The sequence below is a fragment of the Brienomyrus brachyistius genome, chromosome 16 (genome assembly GCF_023856365.1).
Source record: "Brienomyrus brachyistius isolate T26 chromosome 16, BBRACH_0.4, whole genome shotgun sequence".
Taxonomy (NCBI): Eukaryota; Metazoa; Chordata; class Actinopteri; order Osteoglossiformes; family Mormyridae; genus Brienomyrus; species Brienomyrus brachyistius.
Genome location: NC_064548.1, coordinates 27480847 through 27487875, shown reverse-complemented (window position 1 = coordinate 27487875; position 7029 = coordinate 27480847).

The window sequence follows — 7029 nt, the reverse complement described above, 5'->3', positions numbered from 1 at the left end:
TATAAATTACCAAAATCAGACTATTAAAATGTCTAGAGCACAGGGTAATCTCTTTGTAGAGTATACACGCAATTTACTACAAACATCACAAATACAAATCCCATGAAAAAGACCAGTCCCTTAAGACACCTAACTCTAATGCTTATGTTAAATCTTTTAGAATAGATTCAAAGAAATGTTTAGGCACCTGCAAACACTTTTAGTACGACCTGATTTGTACAACCCTGTGATGCAGCCCAAGACAAGCAGCGGGAAGATGTGAATGTGGGTAAATGATACAGAAACACAAATCCAACACACTTCACAGGTTTTATTGCTCTTCCAGTTAGTGGTTTGGCTTCACACTGGAATTACATTTTATTCCTAGAACTACTGAGGGGAGTTCAATACGCTTAATGGCAGCATAAAACAAATTTTACAGGTTTAATTACTCATGATTATTTGAATTAAATATGTACACTTAAAAATGTCAATTCTACTTTTGAATTCAAAAGGATCCAAATAGAACCTGCTTGCTACGCCTACACCAAGAAAGCCTTTAAGCTAAAGGTGAGTGAGAAGAGGACTGTCTGTATCTGAATCCGTGTCTGTATCTGAATCCGTGTCTGTATCTGAATCCGTGTCTGTATCTGTGTCTGTAGCTGTGTCTCTGTAACTTTATATCTGTGTCTGTAGTTGTGTCTCTGCCTGTGTATCTTTATATCTGTGTCTGTAGCTGTGTCTCTGCCTGTGTATCTTTATATCTGTGTCTGTAGCTGTGTCTCTGCCTGTGTATCTTTATATCTGTGTCTGTAGCTGTGTCTCTGTCTGTGTATCTTTATATCTGTGTCTGTAGCTGTGTCTCTGCCTGTGTATCTTTATATCTGTGTCTGTAGCTGTGTCTCTGCCTGTGTATCTTTATATCTGTGTCTGTAGCTGTGTCTCTGTCTGTGTATCTTTATATCTGTGTCTGTAGCAGTGTCTCTGTCTGTGTAACTTTATATCTGTGTCTGTAGCTGTGTCTCTGCCTGTGTATCTTTATATCTGTGTCTGTAGTTGTGTCTCTGCCTGTGTATCTTTATATCTGTGTCTGTATCTGTAGCTGAAATGGGTTGGGCTTAATATCAGATGTGGATAAGGTTTAACCTAGAAGAATTTTGTGGATATTCCTGTATGAAAACATATTAATCTTATTTGTTTTACATTGACCATACAAGTTTACTATCTTGCACCAAAAATACATATACAATCGGTGTGTGGCTGTATCATATATCATACTGTACCTGCATGAATCATATCTGAAAGGGCCAAACCTATGCATGCTAAGTAGAAGCCATATAAGAACCATAATGTTCTCCGTATGGGGAGGAGAGGTTATTTTTCTTATTTGATGATTATTATTATTATTATTATTATTATTATTGTTATTATTATTATTAACGTATTTATTTATTAACTTTTTAAAAAACACAATATTCATTATATTTTGGAATATTGTAACTGAACAAAATTACGAGCTTATAGTGGTCTGTGTTTGTATGTGGGAGAGCAGTTCGTGTTGCCTGGCAATTCCCATTTAAGTAGCTTTCTGAAAACACAAGATTGCTTATTTTAATTTAGATAGCAAAGCTAAATGTATTAGAGAGAAAACATCACAGAAACCTTTTTAAATGCACACTGCAGAAAAGGAGTAGATGCAATATGAACAACATAAAATAAATGTGTATCTAGGCCTGCTTGTATTACCGTAATGCTGAATACCGTACAATAATATCTGGCTGGAGTGATGGTATGAAAAATTTGATACCGTCCAAGCCTACATGCAGAAAAGTCAATGTGCTTCTATACAAAATGAATGAGCCATCTAAACCGAACAAGCCAAGAGATTATAAAAAGCACAGAATAAAACAGACAACAGAACAGAGTTCACACAGGTAATGCAGTGTGTTTGCATGTAATGCAGCTCAAGGCAAGCAGAATGTTGTGTGATTAATGGTTATGTGGGAGGATCACTATCAAACACTGTAGCAGGCAGATATGTGTTGTTACTTCCTTGAAAAATAATGAGAAAACAGAAGGAACTGCTAAAGACAGACAGGGATATTCATCAATAAGTATCGGATGATGGCCGGCATCAGAAAGAACAGATTATTTCTGTACTGTTCTGTTCTGAAGGCCCAGTCTCGCAACATGAGGTGAAATGCCTTTTTGTCTTTAGTCACATTAAAACTTCTCAAAATCACCCTAGTATTTCCAGTAACCATCCTATGTAACCTCATATTTGTTAATCAACCACTAGCATACCATAGCTGGATAATCAATAACTGATGAACTGATTAATTGTACTTGTAGAGACATTTGATGAATACATGGAATGGATGAGGCGCCCTTGAGGAGAGGTTTGGGAAACAAAGCAATGTTCATCTAGACGTCCGACAAGTTATCAGGAACTTTGGCGAATACTGTTCACATATAATCTAATGTTTTTTTCCCCAGAGAAAATCTGCACTTATATTAAATAGATTTGACAACCTAAGACTTTTGCACAGCACTATAACAGGAGCCATGTCTCATACGTTGATACACCATGAATCATGCATGCTTGGGTGTGTCATATAGAAATACATTCATTTGCAAGGAACCACCCACTAATCCAACGATGGAATCCAAAACAGAAGGATGCATACAGGTATTTGCAGGTGCTCCTCCACACTTACTTACCTTTTAAAATTAAACAAATTCAATTTGACTCCAATTTACGTAGTTTAGGAATTTTGTCAGGCTACTTTAGCTGGTTAGATTAGGGTTGAGTCTCCTTCAGTTGACTAACCCCATTCACCTTAGATAGCGGGGCTGTCCAGGATTCACTTCTGGCAGGTAAAGGGACATTGCTGGCCATGGTGCCGAATCGGCACATTTGGTCTGTCTTGCTCAGACTGAAAGTGCACAGTCATCGGATTTGGTTAACCAGCTCAAACTCAGCCTAGCTGCAGGTTACCTGGATGATTAGATTGAGAGGGTGCACGGTTACTCAACGTGTTCGATCATCTCAGTTCAGGGAGAGCCTAAAATCAGTGTATATAACTAAATCAACAGTGAAAGTGAGGCTGAAAGTGTATAGTCATCGGATTTTGTTAACCAGCTCAGACTCACTTAGTACGTCTTGCAAACAGGCTGCACAATAATAAACTGAATGTCTGATTAGTTAGTTCAGGGACTGGTTCAACAGCAGTATGATAGACTCATCTCAACAGCCATATAGCAGTTAATCAGTTATGAGTTAATGATAAATGTTCCCTAGTTTATGCTTATCTAGCATAATGCAGCCACTCGCATAGTAACTGAGTCAGGTGACTAATCAGACTCTAACCAGGAATTATGGTAACATCACCAGCAATGAATTTAGGAGTTAGCAAGTACGGACAACCAAGAAGTAATCCAAACGTAATTTTGGTTAAAGCTGGGTAAAAGCATCAACTACAAATAAGCGCTACAATTAAAATAAATACAAAGAAATTGACCTCAGTGGCCATTTAGTTACATAACTAACCTACACAGATAAAATAAGACAGATAAGTTGATCCATAGCCTGCAGAAGACACGCACTCCAGCGGCAAGAGAGATCTGGCTACAAATATTAATCACACAGTACATGTGGGACCTCTGATTATAAAGTGTTTCCTCACTACAGGCTACACACAGTGAGTGTGCTAATCACACCTGCCCTGTGAGAGTCCTGGCGACAGAACTCCCGCCCCCCCAGCTGTCTTGTGGACCCCTCCCTCAATCCCCAACCAAATGACTGACGCCTCCTTTAAATATAGCAATAAACTGATCACCACCCAGATGATGTGACAGTAATTTGTATTGCAGGGTTGTCATTTCCTTGAAAAAATACTAAATGATCTGACCAAATTCAGGGTGAAGAGGTGCTTTTTTACCACAACACTCCATATCACTCTTTGTCAAATAAAAGACCAGTAAAAACAGTCAAAATAATCCTAATACTTTTGCATTAATAAAAAAAAAATCTGCATGCATTCTCCATTTCCCTCTAGTTCTCCAATGTTGTCTTTTATAGAAAGTGCAAAAAATTATTTTAAATACTTGTCCTGTATGATCATGCTGCAGTTCCGTGTTAGCATTGATTCTATGTAGTATAGACAGATCGTGCACTGAAAGGACTAAGGATTTAAGGGATTACATTATAATAATTATGACAAACATCTCCGTTTGGATAACTCAAAGTGACACAGATATTCACTAATAAAAACTAGACCTGTGATAAATCTGGGAAGCTTCTCTCGCAATCTCCCGTTGTGTGGGTGAGCAGGCAGAGCATCTTGCCAAGGCTAAGTTGGGTAACAAATTAATTTGTCCATATTTCCTTTTTTCTCTCAAAGGATCATCCTCCTTCTGTTGCATTATTTTTTCAGTATTTTGATCACAGGGAAATGTGCAGCCTAAAAATCTGAGTGAAAAGAATACTGAATCTTATTAGGGATCTTAAAAATGTCTTTGGGCTTACAACTTAGCATGCAATAGTTCATCTATCCATCCATCTATCCCATAACTGCTTATCCTTAAGCTGGCTGTATACTTCAGATGAAATTGGAATCAACGTAGCAATACGACGTTGTATGAGTCGTAATCACCACGGTGATCACTGTTTCAGTGCACTGCCAGTGCAGGACCCCTGAGGAAAACTTATTTGTTTATTCTGGTCCGACCCACTGTCCATGATTGGCTGAGAAATGTTACGCCACTGGGTTGGTCAGCAGGACTAATTATGCAGTTACCAGCATGCTTTGTGTTGCACTGCCCATTAAATAGTGTCAATTGACATATGTATTTGTGTATTTGTTAATAGTGGCAGTCACATCTGTATTTTGTTAGCATGTAACCATGAATGTTGCGTAATAGTCGCTTCCCTGTTTGTGATGTTACTATAATTAGACCAGAAGTAACTTTACAAAACATGACAACTTCCATTGTATAAGATCCATCATCTCCTTTATTAAAAGGACACACACACTCACCACAATACGTTCATTTGTGGTCTGTATGTGGGTCTGTTACATCGAAAACATTCTGTGCCCTCTACTCTTCAGAACAAAGCAGGTGACAACGCTCTTTTAAGTATGCGAAGGGTTGTTGTTCTTCTTCATGTGTTCATTTTCATTTAGTCAGGACATCATCTGAAGAATACACTCTTCATTAGTCTAAGAGCACATCTTTGGGCCACATGACGAGACCAAGAGACCGGCAGGAAATCTACACAAAACAGGGAAAACATGGAAGCTCACACACACACACACACACACACACACACACACACACAAACACACACACACACTCATGAGAGACAGGACTCAAAACCCCAATCCTCAAGGTGTGAGGCAACAGTGCTCCCCGCTGAGCAAAAGATGCTGCCCCATCATGCAATAGTGCTAGACAAAATGGAAACAAGAAGTCATTTTAAAAATATGTTCTTCAGTTTCACCAAACACAGCTTATATCCTCTTACGGAGTGATGCTTGTCAGAACTTGTCAAAAACCACAGTCCATCTCGAGAGAGAGAGTCAGCTGTTCCTGCTTGTCCTAATTTGTCACCTGTTTGTCATTATGATATCCCAGTAACTGTGGACCCAAGTGAGACCAGTATATGTCACTTACCCTGTTACTGCAAGAATGGCAATACTTTGGAATCTTTGGAAAAGCTTTGCTTGTAGTTTTGTGTACTGCTTCCCCCACACCCCGTTTTAGTGAAATTGTTTGCAGAGCAGCCAGCACTTAGTCACTTGTGAAAGCCTTACAATAAAAAATTAAATGAACATGAGGGAGGAAATGACGCAAGAATGAGAGGATGCAGAGTAGGTGAAGGAGGAGAGAGGAAGAGAGGGGTGACGAATAGGTAGTGTAGAGCAAGCAGAAAAAAGAGTGAAAGAGGGACAAAGGATTGTGGGAAAACAGAAGACAAACAGGTGCCGGTGTGGGTTTGGTCTTGTCAGGGTTTGGTGCACCACATTACCCAGAATGCCTTGCTCCCATATTCCTGTGTCGGGAGACTCCCAGCTGTTCCAGTATTTGCAATTTCTTTGCGACTGAATTCTCGGCACCTGTGAATCATTGCCTGCCTCCTTTTTACTTACCTGTCTGCTCCAGTCCTTGTAAGATTGTCAATTTGGTTTTCCCCCTGACCCCCGGTGACATAGTCCCTGCCCCACTGACCCTCAACACATTTTTTTCACCATCTGTCTATTATACTTGGCTTCATATATTTTTATATTGCAATATTCCTGTCCCTTTAAGTGTATATTTACTGATAGTTCATTGTGCAGCCTTGCACTGTTTGTACTATGTTATTCTGCTATTTTATTTCTACTTATTCTTCTTTTCTTCGTGTATGTTCTGTGTTGTATGTTCTGTGGTGTATGTGAATGTATGTTCTTTGTTGTATGTTCTGTGTTGTATGTGAATGTATATTCTTTGTTGTATTTGAATGTATTTTCTGTGTTGTATGTTCTGTGTTGTATGTTCTGTGTTGTATGTGAATGTATGTTCTGTGGTGTATGTTCTGTGGTGTATGTTCTGTGTTGCATGCGAATGTATGTTGTGTGTGAATGTAAGCAGCAATACTGCCAAAACCTAGAATGTGCAGTTGTACCTGCCCAACAAAGTGAATTCTGATTCTGATTCAAGTGGTGCAGTGCATTTGATCTCTGGATACTAGTCTTGTTTCTGTCTCTTGAATTTTGATTTGGATTTATTTGCTGCGCCATCAGTCCTTATTTTCCCGGCTCCTGACTCTGATTTTTCTTGCTCCACCTGTACCTTTACCTATCTGCCTACAGAAACTACCCACGTCCGGACCTTGTTGCGACTGAAGTTGAATCTGTCTAATAAAGCGATAACTCCATCCTTGCGTGCCGTTTGCCTCGTCTGTCACAGCGGGATGCCATGTCCTACATGATAAAAATGCCTCACCTGTTAGGGAGCCCAGACTTCTGAATGTTGTTCAACTTTATAGTTCGAACAGTAACTTTCTGC